General features: G+C 35.2%; 1 pseudogene; it reads right to left on the reverse strand.

The window, feature by feature from the left end:
- Positions 1-505: 505 nt before the first annotated feature.
- LOC149176051 (UDP-sulfoquinovose synthase, chloroplastic pseudogene) lies at positions 506-1,628 on the reverse strand (annotated as a pseudogene).
- Between the last annotated feature and the right edge of the window lie 1,047 nt (positions 1,629-2,675).

The raw sequence follows: 2,675 nt of genomic DNA on the forward strand, positions 1-2,675 counted from the left end.
ATTTCACATGTGGGCCTTTCAAATGTGGATACTCACAACACTTAGGATAAAATTTCAAAATATGAAAGAAAATGACCTTTCAACTAATAAATAATGAGTAAAAAAAATAATTTTGGGGATTACTGTAGCACAACTTCTATGCTCTAAACAACATAACATATTCTATGGAACCAAAGATACAAATATAATTTTGGGTGGCTAGTTTTGGTTGTGGTTCGAGTGAAATTATCAATGAAATCTGCAAGGATATATACTTACCTAAAACTAGGAAAAAATCCCTAAAAGAAAGAAGATTTGCAATAAAGATTTTTTCCTTTCAAAAATAGATCAACGGTGGACCCTTTATGGAAAGCAGTGAAGTAAAGATGTTGTCAACGCCCATACTGTTAAAGAATTTGAGATAGCAATAAAGAATATAATTTGATAGTTTTGACAACCCTTATGAAGCATCGTTGCTTATTTGTGAATCTGGCTTTTGAAAAACTTTCCATAAGTTCTAGCTCGACTATTTACCAAAAACTGACCATTGGAGTTTTAAGTACCACAAAGGTACTTGAACACCCTTACCATAAACTGTGAGAGGATTTCCAATAGTTGCTTACACACAAAAACGGTTCAATGCAGTCCTAAATACACCATCATAGTCTATCATATTAATGATCTCTTCGTGTTTTGTAGTTTCTGGAGTTATGACACCATAAACCACCCCTTGATTGAGGAGCCATCAATCCCCAGGCCTTGCAAGTAAAATCTATGTTGTGAGAATCGTGCACTTTTCTAAAATGATAAAAGGAACTTTCTTGCTATGGATATGGCAGTGTGTTTGTCTTGCCATTATTAGTAATATTAATGTACCCTTCCTCAATTTCAATGTTAGGAGTTCCATATTCTCCCATGGTACCTAGTTTAACCAAGTGGATTTTTTGGTTGAATTATTTGATAGAAAGAAGCACATTCATGGTTCCAAACACATTTTTATGTTGAGCATAGACTACTCTTCCTCTATATATCATGGAATAATGAGGAAACCTTTGTTCTCAAAAGTGTATGGTTGCATCGGGTTCAAAGGACTTGAAAACCTCTGCAAGGAAATCAAAATCACAAACATCTCCCACAAAGAGATGATGTTGTTTGCTAGTGACTTGCTTCCATCCCTTTATTCTACATTGAATTGAGATAATTGGTGTTAGAGATTCGATCCCAAGCTGTTGGTAAAACAACCTGAAAACAATCCTATAAACAATGGTGGCTTGGTTTCCTATTTTTGAGAGATGCAAAGCTATTGCCCATCCATAGTAATCATCCCATCCTACAAACATTACCTTCTTCCCTTTACCTCCCCCTTCTGTGGAAGTGGATTTTGTTTTCACTTCTTTGTCCTTCACAGCAACAACCCTTGGGGAAAATCAGGCAGCATTACTTCTACTGCATTGTCTTTTAAACAAAGATAAAGATACAAACCTATTGCATCTAAACAAGGCCTCTTTCCTCCAGAATGACATTGAACTATTCCCTCTTCTAAAATAAATTGCATTAGCAAGCATCAGGATAGTGCTAATAACATCCAAATGAGGCTTAATGCAAGCCATTCAATCGAAACAAGAAGCAATAAATAATGTTTGTGACATAGATTCACCATTGAAAGCTAGTGTGTACCTAACCTAATATAGAAATGGTACATCAACCCTAAGTTTGGACCACATGTGAGAATTAGTACATATAGAAAATATAATCAGTCATTTTACACAAACGATCTACATGATAGAGGTGTCTGTGATTATTTGGCACCATATTAGTCTTACATATTTGGTTATTTTTGGTGATCTGGAACAGACCAAAAGCTTCCCCCCTGACCAAAAGAAAATTGACATCTAATGATTACCAAATTAATGTAAAATTATAAAACCTATTGTTTGGCCATGTTATGTCGAATTTTCACGATTGCGGACAAAGGTGAATTCCCTAGGTCTAGTGGTCTAACCTAGAAAAACAGAAGACAAAAAGCATGATTTTTTCCTTAGAGAAATTAGAGAATGGGAAAGAATCCCACCTAGAATATGAAGGAAGCCTTTCCTTCCTTCTCTCTTGTAAGCTCCAATCGTAGCTCCAAGTTTTATAATTAGAATCTACACACATGACTAAAACAAGAAAAGGATCCACAACATCCATGTAACATAATATAAAATATATATTCAATGAATCAGTATGGCATTGAAACACGAGTCCAAACATAATACAACAAATATAAGAAAACAAGATACCCTTTATATTGACAAATATAGGAGAGAGTTTACAACCATAAATAGTAGTTGACTTTGTAGATGTCTCCCCAAGTTGAATTATCCTTCCTTGTCACAAATCACACCTCAATATCAAACCTAAAGCATTAATATGATGACACTGTTAGGTTCAAAGAAACAACATAAGGGCACTATCAATCTCCAAAATCCAACCCTGCCGCTATGGATGGTAGTAAATTTATAGGAGAAGAGTGGTGGTTGAGGATTTGCCATTATAGGCTTGGGCTCCAAATATGATGGGAGGATGAGATTAAGGGATAAGAGGTGATGTCTCTAAGATAGGATCAGATAGGACTCGAGCTCTTTATCCATGGTAAATAGTTGAAACAACCTTGGAAACTTCTGGAAGAGGAAGCTTTAGAATATTTGTTAATT

The sequence above is a fragment of the Pinus tabuliformis genome, chromosome 4_1 (assembly GCF_031772625.1).
Source record: "Pinus tabuliformis cultivar Carrire ecotype Pingquan chromosome 4_1, CPIR1, whole genome shotgun sequence".
NCBI classification, from domain to species: domain Eukaryota; kingdom Viridiplantae; phylum Streptophyta; class Pinopsida; order Pinales; family Pinaceae; genus Pinus; species Pinus tabuliformis.